Source organism: Acinonyx jubatus, chromosome D2, assembly GCF_027475565.1.
Source record: "Acinonyx jubatus isolate Ajub_Pintada_27869175 chromosome D2, VMU_Ajub_asm_v1.0, whole genome shotgun sequence".
Classification (NCBI taxonomy): Eukaryota; Metazoa; Chordata; class Mammalia; order Carnivora; family Felidae; genus Acinonyx; species Acinonyx jubatus.
The window spans coordinates 66,593,485-66,612,594 of NC_069393.1; the positions used below are offsets into that span (position 1 = coordinate 66,593,485).

General features: G+C 37.4%; 1 protein-coding gene across 6 annotated transcripts in view; it reads left to right on the forward strand.

The window, feature by feature from the left end:
• The window catches only part of SHOC2 (SHOC2 leucine rich repeat scaffold protein), a 108,191-nt gene that overhangs the window by 5,805 nt on the left and 83,276 nt on the right, over positions 1 to 19,110 (forward strand). For 2 of the 6 annotated variants that reach the window (XM_027063049.2, XM_053207253.1), the window contains exon 2: positions 6,810 to 6,902. The exons of 2 other annotated variants lie outside the window; for them this stretch is intronic. The gene's annotated coding sequence lies outside the window, so the exon portion shown is untranslated. Of the gene's footprint in view, positions 1 to 6,355; positions 6,903 to 19,110 lie in introns of those variants that run through there. 2 more of the 6 variants (XM_053207254.1, XM_053207252.1) reach the window with 1 other exon arrangement.

Below are 19,110 nucleotides of genomic sequence, written 5' to 3' on the forward strand. Positions count from 1 at the left end.
TATCTTTTCTCAGCATTTATGCATCATGTTAAAAGTAATATTTATGAGCCTTCTTAGAACTCATGGTAAGTTTCTACTGTGCATTTAAAGTTATTCTTCTGGGGGAGCCTGGCTGGCTCAGTTGGAAGAGCATATGAGTTTTGATCTGAGGGTTGTGAGTTCGAGCCCCACGTTGGGTACAGAGATTACAGAAGTAAATAAACTTAAAAAAATAAAATTGACTCTTCTGAAAACATTAAAAGTCATTTTCTTCCATACTTATTTCAAAGTGCCACTCTTTCCTTTAGGTAAGTCAGACTGTATAATCAGCAGTTATGTCCTGGTAGAAGTCTTTGTATGGCTTATTTGAATTAAGAATTCTCTGAACTTGAATATTAATAATTTTTCCTATAGTATGATTTAATACTCCTTTGAGGGCTTTTTTTTTTTTTTTTGCCATTCCAAACTCTGTTCCCTCCAGAGTGCCATAGTTTCTCATTTTAAAACATTCTCATACTGTTTTTTGTTGTTGCTTTTGATCCTTCCACTTGTGTTTTTTGTTTTGTTTTGTCTTATTTATTTTTAAGAGAGACAGAGAGCATGAATTTGTGGGAATGGGGAGCAGAGAGAGAGACAGAATCTGAAACAGGCTCCATGCTGTCACTGGAGAGCCTGGTCTAGAACTTGAACTCACGAACCTTGAGATCTTGACCTGAGCCGAAGTCAGATGCTTAACCCAACTGAGCCACCCAGGAACCCCTCCAGTTATTTTCATTATTCAAACTTGAAAAATTCCTTTGTAAAATTTTCACATTTTAGCAATTACAGTATAAATTTTATATCCTCACATTTACCTCAAGGTTATTTATTAGGAAACTAAAACTTTCTGGTATCATCTCCTTGGATACAACCCCAAACATTCTTTACCTGGTGAACCTAATCCCCCTTCTGGCCTCAATATCATGTCGTTTGGGAGGTCTTCTTTGATCCTTAGGTTCTGCTGTTCTAGGGTCCCTTAACACCTGCACTTCCTCTTTTTTTCTTTTAATATTTTGTGATGATGTGTGTAATATCTGTCTTTTTTGCAGACTGTAAGTTTCATGATAGCATCAGGTGTGTCTGGCTTCTTTACTACCATTTCTGTAGTATATGTACAGTGTATAACTTTGTAGGCTCCTAATAAAAAAAAATTACTGAAACTAAGTATTGAGCCCCAAAACAGACCACTAAAAAGGACAAAGAGATGTCATAGTCTTCTGTTCTTCAGCATATTTTCTGCTCTTAGATTTCCTCAGGCCTTAATTGAAGGCTTTTTTACTCAGTGTACAATTAAGAAAGTTTAGTAACCAAATGTAAATAGGACTGGAACATCTCCTAGAGGCCATAAGAGTTGAAAATAAGAGCAGAGGGGAAACACTTAAAAATCAGATACAAGACATTTTTTTTATATGACAGTTTAAGGCAACTTCATCTTGTGATAAACATATTTAGATCTTTCAAGACCCCATTTGTTTTATATGTGGAACAGTATAGCAGTAATGCTGATAGAAGAAGAAATTAATTGCTGTTAGTAAATTTTGTTAAAACACAGGACAGGGGCGCCTGGGTGGCTCAGTCAGTTAAGCATCTGACTCTTGATTTCGGCTCAGGTCGTAATCTCATGGTTTGTGGGTTCAAGCGCCACGTTGGGCTCTTCATTGACAGTGTGGAGCCATTCTCTCTCCCTCTTTCTCTGTCCCTCCCTTGCTTGTGCTCTCTCTCTCAAAATGAAAAAAAAAAAATTACACAGGACCATGTGTTGTATTTGGGAAAAGTTTTATATCTAAAATGATGTAATTAAAAATTTCAGTGTCAAGCTTTTGTTGGAAATATTTGCTTAATGAGGGGAAAACATAGTAGGCACCATAAGTACTGAATAATAAGTTGAAACAAATAATTATCTGAAAATACTGAATCACTGCAGTATAGTATTATTGCCTTACAATTTGTAGATGTAGTTTTTATACTGACCATGTTTCTTTGTTAGCTTAGCTATGAAATATGTAAAATTGGGTAACATGTTTTTGTTAATTAGTTTTGAATAAAAACCTACCTGTTGCAGTGATGTGACAAAATGACATAAATATTTCTGCAACTTTTGTTAAAGAGAGTAAGATCGATCGATCGATCTATCTATCTATCTATCTATCTATGTATTGTGTTTCTTGGCAACCTGGACTGGAAAAATTAGGTTGGGGGTTATAATTATTTCTTTGCTAGAAGTATGTGGAATCTAACAGATTGGGTGACCTGAAATAGATTGTATTTAATTCAGTTTTACTTTATATGGGATAAAGTATTCAAAATTTCACCTAAGGGCTTTAGTTCTTATTCAGACATACTGCACTTTATCTTAATATTGTAATCTGTTGCATTCTAGGACTTTATAAGGATAGGTAGAAAAGCTAGTTATTTCTTGTTACTAAAACAAATGTTGGTTTATCTACCATGTGTTAATTACCATTTTAAACTCATAGAAATAGGATACTTATATACTAGGCAGCTGAAAATAGTAAGGTTTATGATTTAATCTTGAAGACATTTATTTCTGTATCTGGAAGTAGTGATTTGAAATTCTTAATACTAGAAATATGGCCTAGTTTCAGAACACCCACTAAGCAACTGTGAGAACTCAGCATGCTAAATGGCTTGTAGTGCTGCAGTATTTTTTAATTTTCCCCACCCCCTGTTATATAATGGCTTATAGTAGTACACACAGAACATGAGTATTTGGGACAAGAACAAATTGTATTGAAGTCTCCAAAACATGTGAGGCTGTCAGGTTTTTTGTTGAGTACTAAGGAGCTAACGATGATCAAATATAGTGCTAATTAGTGATTGAATGACATACATCAGGTGGTGATGTTTTACGCTGCAAAAAAGGCAGGAAAAGCAAGAATTGTTTTCAGGCTTGAGAAAAATGACTTTTTAAAAAATGGGGTCACTATTTTTAAAACAAAAGTTGAATTAAAATTTTTATTTAGGTTTGATAGCTCTGATTTAAACATTTCCATGATGCTTGTGTACAGGGCTTAAAAATTTCAGTGGAAATAATCCTAAACATTTCCCCCAGAATGTTGTGCAACGGAAAGATTGCGGCATTATGTCAGCCTGTGAGAACCAGACACTGAAACTGATTAGCACCTGCCTGTAAAGAATGAAATCTACTAGTTCTTATTCATTGTTCAGGAAAGTATGGTCCTAAAGGCGTTTGGTAAAACATTTCTTTGCCATCTTATTTTGTTAAAGGGACTGAGTTGATCAGCAGGAATTGTAATATGCAGGTGTATATTAGAGTTAAAATGTTTCAGTTTTAAAGATTTTTATGATACAGAAAAGGAAAGAATAAGTTTCTTTTAAAGTCACCTATGTAATTCTTGCAGAGTTAGCTCTGTCAGTAATGCCTTAATGCATAACTAATTATATACAAAAATATAATGAACTTACTCGCTTCTCTCTACTGAAACTCCATTTTATCTGACATTCTCGCGCGTGTGTGTGTATTTGTGTGTGTGTGTGTGTGTAATAATTGATAATCATGATCCTGTGGCAAGATCTTGAAGATTTCTGTTTCATCAAAGAAAGTTGAAAATAATAAAATTGAAGTTTTGCTATACTTTATTATGTTCAGATTCTTTGAAAATTGATAATCCACAAATGGTAGGTAGATTCATGTGCTAAAAATAATTTGTTAATTAGCTCCTCTCTTTCCTGATTATACCATTGTCCAGTTTTTATAATTAACAATTTGATAATAATTGCATTGCTTTCAAGGGTAATTAAAATTAACTATTGCCAAATAATGTGTTTTCTTTCTGGCATGATTTAAATATCCTATCGCTACCTGCAAATTACTAAATGATTTACATCTTTGTGGTGTAAGAATTTTTAATGTCAAAACTTGTGTAAACTATGTGAGAATAATTTTGGGATTATAGTCACAAGATGGTAGATAGTACACACCAGCTGGGAATTGGTTGGGTTTAATGTGTTAACTTACAAAAATAATGTCCTTTTATGTATATTCAAAAATGTAAGCAAGGGCTGCCTTTGAATATTTTGGATGGTTCTGATGAGAGAAATTCTTTATTAACCTTAAGTTAAACTGGACTTGGCTGCTCAGTATATTTCTTTTGATCTTGTTTGACAAATCTTTTTGTTTTGGGATATTTTTGACAAATATAATACAGAGATAATGAGATTATATTTTTGAAGCCCAAAATGCATTCTGCAAATCCTATTTTAACTACCAGGACAGGTAGATAAATAAAATGGTTAGTTGAGCATCTGGTCTTCATCTAAATAGTGTCAAAAATGGACTGTATAAATGTGAGAAAGGATATTTGCTTTATAATGTTATTTATTTTTTAAATGTTTGTTTAGTTTTTGAGAGAGAGCGCATGAAAAAGTGGGGTAGGGGAAGAGAGAGGGGGAAACAGAGTATCCGAAGCAGGCTCTGGTCTGACAGTAGAGAGCTCGATGTGGACCCATACTCACACACAAACTGTGAGATCATGAACCAAGCAGAAGTTGGATGCTTAAGTGACTGAGACACCTAGGTGCCCCTATTATACATATTTTTTTAAGTAGGTTCCACACCCAGTGTGGGGCTTGACAAACTCATTGACCCTGAGATGGAGTCGAATGCCCTACCAACTAAGCCAGCCAGGCATCCCTAATAATGGCAACTTGACAAATACTGATTCTTAAATGTAAGATACCTACCTGGAGGCCACATAGCTTCTAATGTTGCTGTGTATAACATTATATTTGTTCACATGTTTTCTGACTGTTTCTGGTGGATAATTTATAGAATGAGTAATAGAAAGGATTTAAAATCAGATAACACCTAGTGAAGGAATACGTGGGTTTATACATATAAAAATGAAGCATTTAGATATAGTTAACTTAATTTTAGCTTACATAATGCTGAAAAGCATTTGTTTTTTAAGTTGAAAATACTTTATTGAATATAATATTCATCTTAGTGCATATAAACTAAGATAGCAGTTACATTTTTTCTTTGTTGTTTTACACTGATAATTAGGTAATCATCTTTTTCTTTATTGTCTGTTGGTGCATAGTAAATGAAAAGTAACATATTTTGGGAATACTTAGGTTTTGTGTGACATGTTTTGAGTTTCTTGGTAGAAAAAGCAGTTTAAGCAAACATTGACAGGTCAGTCTTTTGGGGAGAGTTGTTTGGGTGGCATAAGAATTTTCAGAGAATGATCAAGATATTTGATGTTTACCATTATATCTTCCATTGAGACATTTAAATCCCTCCTGCCCCACCCCTGCCTTTTATTTTGAGGCTTTGTTGGAGGATCCTGCAGTTTTTCTATCTGGTGAGTCGAAGTGTTGTCCCAGAGAGCTGTAATTCCAATTATGGCTTATGTTGTGGGTTGGATAAATAGGAATTTTCAGTTCTTTGCTTAAAACTGCACAGAATCAGAATTTCATAATCTTAGGCTTTTCCATAAGAAAAAAAAATGCAGATTTTCCTAAAAACTCTCATGTATTTATATAAATTAGCCCTATCTCTCCCTGCCAGTCCAAACAGTTTTCATCTTGCCTCCTCAGCAAAAGGAAAAAAAAGTTGAATGAATGAATTTGAAGGTGCTAGAAGTTCTGTAGTCTTGACATAATTCTAATTAGCATGGGCTAGAGTGTTGTATTTTGTCACAGACTTATTAGCCTCCATGAAAACTACCTTTACTTCTGGTTCATTCATGCTACTTAATGTATTTTTTCCATTTCTGTCTGAACAATAACATTCCTTTGAGCATGTTAATTTTGGGTGCTTTTTCAGTTTTGGGTCTTCTAGTTTTCAAGATTTCTGTTTTACACTTTTGAACTACAAAAAATATATAGGTTTATGTGATTCGGAGGGGGAAACGTTTTATTTTTGTCCTTTAAACTACTTAAAAGAATAAAGAACATTTCAGATCTTTATAAACAAGAGAAAATACAATTGAAATCTTGTCATTTTTAGGTATTCATATCAAAATCTGAGTGACTTAGAGTTAATTTTAAGTAAAGTATAGGGAAACTATGCATGGGACAAAGTTTTTGTCCTTATTGGTTGACTGTCTTTTTTTTTTTTTTTTTAATTTTTTTTTCAACGTTTATTTATTTTTGGGACAGAGAGAGACAGAGCATGAACGGGTGGGCAGAGAGAGAGGGAGACACAGAATCGGAAACAGGCTCCAGGCTCTGAGCCATCAGCCCAGAGCCCGACGCGGGGCTTGAACTCACGGACCGCGAGATCGTGACCTGGCTGAAGTCGGACGCTTAACCGACTGCGCCACCCAGGCGCCCTGACTGTCTTTATTCAACAAGTGTTCACGGAGCACTTACTGTGTACTTAATAAAAAGTTCATGGTATCTTTGAGGTTATTGCTTTGTTGAGTAAAAATTGCTTCTTTGTGTAAGGTGCCTACTGTCTACTAGGGGAGATAAAGCTAAGTTAACAAATATTTATAATTATTTCAGTAAATATAACTGCTATGTATGGTAAGTATGGTTTCTAAGTACAGTACTAGGATATGACTGTGAAAAAGGCAAAGGTATCCCTATTTTCCCACTTTAAATGAGAGAGTCAAGACAACTAACCTGGCACTTATAAAGTGTGATAAATGTCCTGATGGGAAGTTTAAGTGGGAGCTTGGAGGGCGGTCTATTCAGAAAGGCTTTTGAGTGATCACAAAAGTCTTCCCTGACCTCTGAGCTGAAATCTGTAGACTACAGGAGACTTAGCTCAGTGAACTGTAAACCTGTGTTTCTGACAGGAGGAAACAATCGCTTGCGTACAAGTCCTGGGGACAGGAGGTAGCAGGACCTGATATGGGATCTGAAAGAAGTTCATGTGACCTGAATGCAAGGTGGGAAATACTGGAGTTGTAGCAGGGGCCAGGTCTTGAAAGGCTTGGTAAGAATTTTGGATTTTATCCTGAAGGTTAGGTTTGTGGGGGTCATCCACTATTCCCCAAGTGTTTTAAGTTGGACAGTAAGCTGATTAGATTTGAGTATTTGAAAGATGACTGTAATTACAGTGTAGTGATTTGGTTAGGAGCAGGATGGGGGTGGTGTGGATGTGGTGAGATCAGTTACAGAGATGTTAGAGGAGAGAATTTAGTATGCCCTGGAGCAAGGTAGTGGCAGTGAGAATGAAGAGAAGTTGAAGAGTCAGACATTTTACAATGGATAGATAGGAGTTGGTGATTGTTAGGATGTGAGTGAGAGTTGAGCTGAGAGGAGTCAGGGTGACTGCAAGATTCCTAGTCCCCTTCCACCCTTCTTAGTTGGTTTCTCCTTAGATGTTATCTGTTTAAGAAGCTTTTCCTTATGGGCGACTGGGTGGCTCAGTCGGACATGTACTAGGTTTCGACTCACGTCATGATATTACATTTGTGGGTTTGTGAGTTTGAGCCCCTCTCTTTGAGCTCTGCACTGACAGGATGGATCCTGCTTGGGATTGTCTTTCTCCCTTTCTCTCTGCCCCTACTCGTTTGTGCTCTCTCTCAAAAGAAATTAATTAAAAAAAAAAAAAAAGCCTTTCCTTATTTCTCTAAGCTCCAACACTGGTTTTTAAGTGCTTTCTCTTTGTGCTTCAGCACCTCTTACCACACTATGTTCTTGCCTTTTCCACTAGTTTGTAAGCTTACAGGCAAGTACCATGCCACCTTGTTGCATACTTAGCATCTTGCACAGTGCATGCTACTTAATATGTATTAAATGTCTGAATGAAAATAAAGTTTTTGTATTTATAGTTGGAGGAAAAAAATTTTTTTCTGAAGCACCAGGTATCCAAAAACTTTGTTTATAATTTCAGTGTGAATCAGATCAGTCCATGGTCTTTTGACTAGCTTTTGTAAAAACAAATTGTAAATATAATTCAAATCTGAAGTGCTGGATATATTAGTTCTTCATAGGTGGGTTATCTTGGATTAAGATTTATGAGCTTTGATTATTATGGTGAGCTCCTCTTGTATTATACATTGTCTTTTTTAATAAGTAATTTTTTAATTAGCTTTATCCTTTGTCAGTTTAAAGTCAACATAACCAAACTATCACTGTTAGAATTTTTCTGTTTCAAAATGATAATAGCTTTTTGGGGGGGGGGGTGCCTGCGTGGCTCAGTCAGGTAAGCTTCTGACTTCAGCTCAAGTCATGATCTCATGGTTCATGGATTCAAGCCCTGCATCAGGCTCTGTGCTGACGGTGCAGAGCCTGCTTGGAATTCTCTGTCTCCTTATCTCTCTGCCCCCTCCCCTGCATTCACTCTCAAAAATGAATAAACATTAAGAAAAAAAAAAGGAAAATAGTTTTTTTTCCTTCCCTGATTATAAGAGGAATCAATGCTTATTTTATGCATTTAAAAAATAATACAGAGATTGAAAACCATCCTAACCCCCAAGGATAAATATTGTTGTCATTTGATGGATGTTGTAGACTTTTAGGATTTTATATATATTTATGAATGCTGTGATTAAGTTAAAGGCTGTCCACAGAGAGGAAATAGGTATGACATAAATATGTAAGAAAAGGTATTAATATCCTTCATACAAAGAATCCTGATAACTAGTATATAACCAAATAACTGCATAGAGATCAGGTCCTAAACTTAAATTCCTGCAGGAAACCAGGCAGGTAACATAAATGAGGGAACACAGTAGGGAGAATATATGAGGTGGTTGGGTTGGAGAGTACTTGGAGGGCATAGCTTCTACTCAACACTAGTTGATTTTTGACCCAGTGGTAGCAAATTTTTTTTATTTTTTAAATGAGAAGTAGAGGTCTGGATTGTAGTGGAGCTCCCAATTATTAAATAGTGGCAAATAAAAAAAAATTAAAACTGTAATGTGTGTTAAACATAATGTAGCCATGGTCTATATTTTGTTAAACCACAGATAGTGGAAGAATGGAAAAGTTTGTTTGCCCTCACTAATCAAGGAACTGTAGATTAAAATATATCATTTTTCATATATCAGATTGATAGAAATGAAAATGATTAATAATTGGTAAGATTGGGAGAGTATAAATTGATGTAGTCTCTTTGAAAGAGACCGATTGGAACTACCTATAAATATTTAAAATACGTATTAGGGACAAGAGGGGGAAAATGACGGCGTAGGAGGACTCTGGGCTCACTGCATCCTGCGGATCACTTAGATTCCACCCACACCTGCCTAAATAACCTAGAAAACCGCCAGAAGACTAGCAGAATGGATTCTCCAGAGCCAAGCGTAGACGAGAGGCCCACGGAAGAGGGTAGGAAGGGCGGCGAGGCGGTGCACGCTACACGGACTGGCGGGAGGGAGTCAGGGCAGAGGGGCAGCCCGCCGGCCAAGCAGAGGCCCTGAGTCTGGCTTGCAAAAGCGGAGGGGCCGGATGGAGTGTGTTGGTTCAGCAAGCGGGACTTAACATCTGGAAGGTTATAAGTTAACAGCTCTGCTTGGAGAGCGGGAAGGCTGGAGGACAACGGGAGGGAGAGTTGTTGAGCCCCGGATAACAGAGTGCAGCTTGGCAGGGAACAAAGGCGCTCGCCAGCGCCATCTCCCTCACCCATCCCCCAGCCAAACTCCCAAAGCGAACCAATTCCTGTCAGAGAACTTGCTTGCACCACACAAACACCAAAATGCTGTGCTTCTTCGGATCCATCCCTCCGGCGGGTCTGACTCCATCCCCATGCCGCAGGGCCCTTCCTGAAGTGGATCTCCAAAGGAAAAGCGAGCTGAGCCTGCCCCTCCCGCCCCTGTGCACCTTGCTGATCCACCCCAGCTAATACGCCAGATCCCTAGCACCACAAGCCTGGCAGTGTGCAAGTAGCCCAGACGGGCCACCCCACCCCACAGTGAATCCCACCACTAGGAGAGGGGAAGAGAAGGCACACACCAGTCTGACTGTGGCCCCAGCGGTGGGCTGGGGGCAGACATCAGGTCTGACTGTAGCCCCGCCCACCAATGCAAGTTATTGAAGACAGCACAGGGGAAGTGCCCCGCAGTCCTGCACCACTCCAGGGACTATCCAAAATGACGAAACGGAAGAATTCCCCTCAAAAAAACCTCCAGGAAATAATGACAGCTAACGAACTGATCAAAAACGATTTAAACAATAAAACAGAAAGTGAATTTAGAATAACAGTCATAAAATTAATCGCTGGGCTTGAAAACAGTATAAAGGACAGCAGAGAATCTATTGCTACAGAGATCAAGGGACTAAGGAACAGCCAGGAAGAGCTAAAAAATGCTATTGATGAGCTGCAAAATAAAATGGAGACGACCACAGCTCGGATTGAAGAGGCAGAGGAGAGAATAGGTGAGCTAGAAGATAAAATTATGGAAAAAGAAGAAGCTGAGAAAAAGATACAAAAACCCAGGAGTATGAGGGGAAAATTAGAGAACTAAGTGATGCACTAAAGAGAAATAATCTACGCATAATTGGTATTCCAGAGGAGGAAGAGAGAGGGAAAGCTGCTGAAGGTGTACTTGAAGAAATAATAGCTGAGAACTTCCCTGATCTGGGGAAAGAAAAAGGCATTGAAATCCAAGAGGCACAGAGAACTCCCTTCAGATGTAACTTGAATCGATCTTCTGCATGACATATCATAATGAAACTGGCAAAATACAAGGATAAAGAGAAAATTCTGAAAGCAGCTAGGGATAAACGTGCTCTAACATATAAAGGGAGACCGATAAGACTAGTGATGGATCTCTGTACTGAAACTTGGCAGGCCAGAAAGGAATGGCAGGAAATCTTCAATGTGATGAACAGAAAAAATGTGTAGCTGAGAATCCTCTATCCAGCAAATCTGTCATTTAGAATAGAAGGAAAGATAAAGGTCTTCCCAAACAAAAACTGAAGGAATTCATCACCACTAAACCAGCACTACAAGAGATCCTAAGGGGGATTCTGTGAGACAAAGTACCAGAGACATCGCTACAAGCATGAAACCTACGGACATCACAATGACTCTAAACCCATATCTTTCTATAATAACACTGAATGTAAATGGACTAAATGCGCCAACCAAAAGACATAGGGTATCAGAATGGATAAAAAAAACAAGACCCATCTATTTGCTGTCTACAAGAGACTCATTTTAGATCTGAAGACACTTTCAGATTGAAAGTGAGGGGATGGAGAACTATTTATCATGCTACTGGAAGTCAAAAGAAAGCTGGAGTAGCCATACTTATATCAGACAAACTAGACTTTAAATTAAAGGCTGTAACAAGAGATGAAGAAGGGCATTATATAATAATTACAAAGTCTATCCATTAAGAAGAACTAACAATTATAAATGTCTATGCGCCGAATACAGGAGCCCCCAAATATATAAAACAATTACAAACATAAGTAACCTTATTGATAAGAATGTGGTAATTGCAGGGGACTTTAATACCCCACTTACAACAATGGATAGATCATCTAGACACATGGTCAATCAAGAAACAAGGGCCCTGAATGATACATTGGATCAGATGGACTTGACAGATACATTTAGAACTCTGCATCCCAAAGCAACAGAATATACTTTCTTCTCGAGTGCACATGGAACATTTTCCAAGATAGATCACATACAGGGTCACAAAACAGCCCTTCATAAGTATACAAGAATTGAGATCATACCATGCATACTTTCAGACCACAGTGCTATGAAGCTTGAAATCAACCACAGGAAAAAGTCTGGAAAACCTCCAAAAGCATGGAGGTTACAGAACACCCTACTAAAGAATGAATAGGTCAACCAGGCAATTAGAGAAGAACTCAAAAAATATATGGAAACAAACGAAAATGAAAATACAACAATCCAAACGCTTTGGGATGCAGTGAAGGCAGTCCTGAGAGGAAAATACATTGCAATCCAGGCCTATCTCAAGAAACAAGAAAAATCCGAAATACAAAATCTAACAGCACACCTAAAGGAAATAGAAGCAGAGCAGCAAAGACACCCCAAACCCAGCAGAAGAAGAGAAATAATAAAGATCAGAGCAGAAATAAACAATATAGAATCTAAAAAAACTGTAGAGCAGATCAATGAAACCAAGAGTTGTTTTTTTGAAAAAATAAACAAAATTGATAAACCTCTAGCCAGGCTTCTCAAAAAGAAAAGGGAGATGACCCAAATGGATAAAATCATGAATGAAAATGGAATTATTACAACCAATCCCTCAGAAATACAAGCAATTATCAGGGAATACTATGAAAAATTATATGCCAACAAACTGGACAACCTGGAAGAAATGGACAAATTCCTAAACACCCACACACTTCAAAACTCAAAGTGGAGGAAATAGAAAGCTTGAACAGACCCATAACCAGCGAAGAAATGGAATCAGTCATCAAAAATCTCCCAACAAATAAGAGTCCAGGACCAGATGGCTTCCCTGGGGAATTCTCCCAGACATTTAAAGCAGAGATAATACCTATCCTTCTCAAGCTATTCCAAAAAATAGAAAGGGAAGGAAAACTTCCAGACTCTCATTCTATGAAGCCAGTATTACTTTGATTCCTAAACCAGACAGAGACCCAGTAATAAAAGAGAACTTCAGGCTAATATCCCTGATGAATATGGATACAAAAATTCTCAATAAGATACTAGCAAATCAAATTCAACAGCTTATAAAAAGAATTATTAACCATGATCAAGTGGGATTCATTCCTGGGCTGCAGGGCTGGTTCAACATTCGCAAATCAATCAACATGATACATCACATTAATAAAAGAAAAGATAACCATATGATCCTGCCAATCAATGCAGAAAAAGCATTTGACAAAACTCAGCATCCTTTCTTAATAAAAACCCTCGAGAAAGTCGGGGTAGAAGGAACATACTTAAACATCATAAAAGCCATTTATGAAAAGCCCACAGCTAATATCATCCTCAATGGGGAAAAACTGAGAGCTTTCCCCCTGAGATCAGGAACACGACAGAGATGTCCACTCTCACCGCTGTTGTTTAACATAGTGTTGGAAGTGCTAGCATCAGCAATCAGACAACAAAAGGAAATCAAAGGCATCAAAATTGGCAAAGATGAAGTCAGGCTTTCACTTTTTGCGGATGACATGATATTATACATGGAAAATCTGATAGACTCCACCAAAAGTCTGCTAGAACTGATACATGAATTCAGCAAAGTTGCAGGATACAAAATCAATGTACAGAAATCAATTGCATTCTTTTTTTGTTTGTTTTTTTAAATCAGTTGCAATCTTATACAATAATACTGAAGCAACAGAAAGACAAATAAAGAAACTGAGCCCATTCACAATTGCACCAAGAAGCATAAAATACCTAGGAATAAGTCTAACCAAAGATGTAAAAGATCTGTATGCTGAAAATTATAGAAAGCTTATGAAGGAAATTGAAGAAGATACAAAGAAATGGAAAAACATTCCGTGCTCATGGGTTGGAAGAATAAATATTGTTAAAATATCAATACTACCCAAAGCTATCTACACATTCAATGCAATCCCAATCAAAATTGCACCACCATTCTTCTCGAAGCTAGAACAAGCAATCCTAAAATTTGTATGGAACCACAAAAAGCCCTGAATAGCCAAAGTAATTTTGAAGAAGAAGACCAAAGCAGGAGGCATCACAATCCCAGACTTTAGCCTCTACTACAAAGCTGTAATCATCAAGACAGCATGGTATTGGCACAAAAAACAGACACATAGACCAATGGAATAGAATAGAAACCCCAGAACTAAACCCACAAACGTATGGCCAACTAATCTTTGACAAAGCAGGAAAGAATATCCAATGGATAAAAGACAGTCTCTTTAACAAATGGTGCTGGGAGAACTGGACAGCAACATGCAGAAGAATGAAACAAGACCACTTTCTTACACCATTCACAAAAATAAACTCAAAATGGATAAAGGACCTGAATGTGAGACAGGAAACCATCAAAACCCTAGAGGAGAAAGCAGGAAAAGACCTCTCTGACCTCAGCCGCAGCAATTTCTTACTTGACACATCCCCAAAGGCAAGGGAATTAAAAGCAAAAATGAACTATTGGGACCTCATGAAGATAAAAAGCTTCTGCACTGCAAAGGAAACAGTCAACAAAACTAAAAGGCAACCAACGGAATGGGAAAAGATATTTGCAAATGACATCGGACAAAGGGCTAGTATCCAAAATCTATAAAGAGCTTACCAAACTCCACACCCAAAAAACAAATAATCCAGTGAAGAAATGGGCAGAAAACATGAATAGACACTTCTCTAAAGAAGGCATCCAGATGGCCAACAGGCACATGAAAAGATGCTCAACATCGTTCCTCATCAGGTAAATACAAATCAAAACCACACTCAGATATCACCTCACGCCAGTCAGAGTGGCCAAAATGAACAAATCAGGAGACTATAGATGCTGGAGAGGATGTGGAGAAATGGGAACCCTCTTGCACTGTTGGTGGGAATGCAAACTGGTGCAGCCACTCTGGAAAACAGTGTGGAGGTTCCTTAAAAAATTAAAAATAGACCTACCCTATGACCCAGCAGTAGCACTGCTAGGAATTTACCCAAGGGATACAGGAGTACTGATGCATAGGGGCACTTGTACCCCAATGTTTATAGCGGCACTTTCAACAATAGCCAAATTGTGGAAAGAGCCTAAATGTCCATCAACTGATGAATGGATGAAGAAATTGTGGTTCATATACACAATGGAGTACTACGTGGCAATGAGAAAGAATGAAATATGGCCCTTTGTAGCAACGTGGATGGAACTGGAGAGTGTGATACTATGTGAAATAAGCCATACAGAGAAAGACAGATACCATATGTTTTCACTCTTATGTGGATCCTGAGAAACTTAACAGAAACCCATGGGGGAGGGGAAGGAAAAAAAAAAAAGAGGTTAGAGTGGGAGAGAGCCAAAGCATAAGAGACACTTAAAAATTGAGAACAAACTGAGGGTTGATGGGGGGGTGGGAGGGAGGGGAGAGTAGGTGATGGGTATTGAAGAGGGCATCTTTTGAGATGAGCACTGGGTGTTGTATGGAAACCAATTTGACAATAAATTTCATATGTTAAAAAAATAAAAATAAAAAATAAAATGCGTATTAGTTTTGACCAAACAGTTCTGCTTTCAGGAATCTGCCTTGCAGAAATAGTAGGTCCTGTTTGTGACTATTTATGCTCAAAAAGCACTATTTACTGCCCCCCCCATATATATATTTATATATATTTTGATGTTTATTATAGCTTTGAGATAGCGCGAGCAGGGGAGGGGCAGAGAGAGAGGGAGACGGGATTCAAAGCAGGCTCTGCACTGACAGCAGAGAACCCAATGCTGGGTTCTAACTTACAAACCGTGAGATCATGACCTGAGCCAAAGTTGGATGCTTAATCAACCAAGCCACGCAGGGACCCCATATATATTTTTTTTAATGAAAAAAAAAGTAAATGAAAAAAGGCAAATAGAAACAACCTAAATGTCAGTTGATAGGAGAATGATTATATTATAGTTATACCACAAGTCATAGCAATGAAAAGAAATGAAGTATATTTGTATTCTTGTGTGGAAAGAGTCCATAACTTACTGCCTAATGCAAAAAATTATAATTTCATACATAAATTTGTATTATGCATATGCTATCATTTCAGGTATCTATATTATATTCCATTGTGTGGCACTATAATTTATGGAGACTACTGATGCCTGTGTTTCCAATATTTTGCTATATGCACATTGCTGTGAACATTTTTTTGTATATGTCTTTGAAGTGTTGTCTCCAAAGATAAGTTTTTTTTTATTTTTTAATTATTTTAATCTTTTTTTAATGTGTATTTTTGAGAGAGAGTGATATGAGGCTCAAACTCACAAACCATGAGATCCGAGCCGAAATCAAGAGTTGGACACTTAACTGACTGAGCCACCCAGGCATCCCTAATTTTAATTTTTTTTTTTTTTTTGAGAACACGAGCAGGAGAGGGGGTGGGGGTCCCTGGAGAAAGAGAATCTTAAGCAGGGTCTACGCTCTGTGTGCAGCCCAATGTAGGTAGGGCTCAATCCTATGAGCCTGGGATCATGACCTGAGAGTTTGAAGCTCAACCCACCGAGCCATCCAGGAGCCCTCTTTTGTATTTTATGTGGTAACATTAAATATCTGAACTCCTGTAGATGCTTTGGTGGAGAAAATACATTTGTCTCTGAGAGTGTTATTTGTGACCTGTGATCTGAGTAAATATACCTTAGGCATGGAAGTCAAAGAACTAACCAGAAAAGTAGCACTGTGTTCAGTCAACTTAAATTCTTTAAGGTTTTTTTTTTTTTTTAAGTTGATTTTTAAGCGAGAGAGAGAGAGAGCGCGCGCGCGCGCATGTGAGTGGGGGAGGGGCAGAGAGAGGGAGACACAGAATTCAAAGTGGGCTCCAGGCTCTGAGCTTTCAGCACAGAGCCTGACGCGGGGCCCGAACTCACAAACTGCAAGATCATGACCTGAGCCGAAGTCAGATGCTTAACCGAGTGAGCCACCCAGGCGCCTCAATTCTTTAAGGTTTTTAAATTTAAGTAGTAATTTTTAGCTAACCAATACATGCTTATGGTACAAAATCTAAAAGATACAGAAGTGTAAAGCAAATCTTGCTCTCACTCTGCAGCCTCTCTGCATATTTTCCTTTCCTGGGAAACCACTACCAGTTTTGTGTGTTCTTCACAGATATTTTATACATATATATGTATATATTTTTTTCATAAATGGTAACATGATGTTGTTTTAAAGCTGAGTTTTCCTCACTTAACTATAATGAATCTAAAACTTCCACAGTGTTTTATATGTTGTAGGCCCTGTTCTATCAAGTGTTTGGATATTCATTGTTAATCTTCATCACAGCCTTGAGAGGCAGGTAGTATTATTATCCCCTTCATACAGAGAAGGAAACTGAGGCACAGAAACCTTAACATGCTAGTAAGTTGGGGAGTTGGAAGTTGTGGAACTCCCAAGAGTCTGGCTGCAGAGCCTTTAGCATTAGCTAGTATGCTTTACTGTCTGACTTGAAACAAGTGAGAAACGTACATAGTTGGTACAGCATACTTTTTAGTAAATATATAGTATTTCATTGAATAAACAATAGTTTCTCTAACCATAACGGAGATAAACTCCCGTTGGACGTGTGTTGTTGGACATATAGATTGTTTCGGTATGTTGCTGTTACAAATAATGCTGTAGTGAATATTTTTGTGCCTATATCTTTAGAATGCCTGTTTCATTTTGAACATAGTCTGCTTGTATTTCATTTTTGTCCTTTCACATTGGGACAGGGGGAGTGTGGATCATTTATTCATACAATTATGTTTTATGATCTACCTGAGACTTTCTTTTAATGAATCTATTTAGCTCATCTGTATTTATTACAGCATTATGCTTATTTCCTCATCTTTTAAGAAATAAATCGAGGTATAGCAATTGAGTATACTCAAAGGTGTAAAGCAGTGCTGTATAAAGGTATAAGCATATCTCAGTCCTATTTCCTCTCCATTCTTGAGGATTGAAACATTTACATTATATTCTATAGCTATAAATATTTGTATCTTTTTTTTTTCAGGCCAATAATTAAATGGGCTTTATGCTCAAAACTTGCCCTTTTTTCATAATTTTTATTTTTATCCTTTGGATAGTTGAACTTTGTCAACTAGTGTTTTCTTCAAAAGCAGTTCATAAGAACAGTATTCCTTGAGTTCTTTCATATTCATTATTGTTTAACTGTTGCCATTTATACTAAACTGTATTCTTAGACTGGATATAAATTCTTGAGTCATACCTTTTTTAAACCCTTGGAGTTCTTAATAGGTATTGCTCTACTTTTTTTTTTTTAGCATTGAGTCCCTCCTTCCCTCCATTTTTGGGTAGTAATGATTTTGCCTAGGTTCTCAAAGAATTCTGTTTATTTATTTGTGGTTTTATTTTTATTTTTAAGTAATCTCTATGCCCCGTGTGGGGCTTGAACTCATGACCTCAAGATCAAAAGTCGCATGCTCTTAAAGAGAAGAGAAAAGAAAGAAAAGTTGCATGCTTTACTGACTGAGCCAGCTCGGTGTCTCATGAAGAATTCTCTTTAAATGCTCAAGTACAATAAAATTTTTCCTTAGGAAAAGATGTGCCCTTTTTCAACTGTATGATTTCTTGTTCAGTTCTGGCTCTCCTGTGTATCCAATAATGCTAGATAAAGTCTTTGAAATCTTCAGATATTCCAAACAAGGGGTTGTTGGGCTGCCCTTCTGGCTATGCCATGTACCTTAGTTAGAGAACTGAGCTGTGATAGTTTTGAGATGTGAAGCTGCAAACCTCTCCTTTGTTTGACCTCTTCCAGCATCCCTCTTTACCTTCACTGCAAATGGCAGCCTTCTCATATATGTGGTTAGGGATGCCTCTTGGTTAGGGATGGAGATGTATTTTTTGTTTCTATTTCTCATACTACTAGTTGTTTTGAGATTTTTCAGAGGAGAAAGGGGCCACACCATCTAAACATTGCCATTTTCAAACTGGAAATTGCAAGGGCTGTAGTCCAGTTTTATCAGAATTAAGATCATTTACAAATGTAAGGAATAAAATAAGTGCTGATGTAGTTTTCTGAAAGGCAAAAACAATTCATTTCTTTTAGATCAAATTCTTTTAGTTCTTTCAGATCAGATTTTTTAATTAAAAATCAAAATTTAACATTTGATTTTGATTATATCACTTTGTATTTATGAAGCCTTGTATGCTACATAGCATCAAGAACGAGACTAGAGACTAATGACTCTAGTTAGAGTGCTCAATAATTCTTTAATTTTAGGTGTTGATTCCTTTTTCAGTTGGGTTTGAAAATCGAACTTTTTTTTTTAAGTAGGTGCCATGCCCAATGTGAGGCTTGAACTCACAGACCTGGAATCAAGAGTCTCATGCTCTTCCAACTGAGACAGCCAGGCGCCTCTAGAAATTGAACTTTCATGCTTTAGCTACTACCACTAATCTAGTATTCTGAATGGCATCTTGTTTTTCTTTTCAAAAAATTTTTTTAGATTTAAAATTTTTAAATTTTGAAAGAGAGGGCGGTGGGAGAGGAGCAGAGTAGGGGGTGGAGAGAGAATGAGA